The sequence below is a fragment of the Myotis brandtii genome, unplaced genomic scaffold (genome assembly GCF_000412655.1).
Source record: "Myotis brandtii unplaced genomic scaffold, ASM41265v1 scaffold127, whole genome shotgun sequence".
Lineage (NCBI taxonomy): Eukaryota > Metazoa > Chordata > Mammalia > Chiroptera > Vespertilionidae > Myotis > Myotis brandtii.
Genome location: NW_005354464.1, coordinates 905282 through 905493, shown reverse-complemented (window position 1 = coordinate 905493; position 212 = coordinate 905282).

Below are 212 nucleotides of genomic sequence, written 5' to 3'. Positions count from 1 at the left end.
AAAAGTAATGCAATGAAGAAACACACCAAAATAAATAAATACATAAATAAATAAATAAATAAATAAATAAACTGCAAATGGAGATTCTGGGAGGGAGGGAGGGAGGGAAATTCAGAGTGCGGCTGCCCACATTTCCTCAGGCTCGTCCACGCCATTCTCTTCCCTGGAGGGGTTCCCCAAGGCCCTGGGCCGGGGAGCAGGCCCCGCAGCCC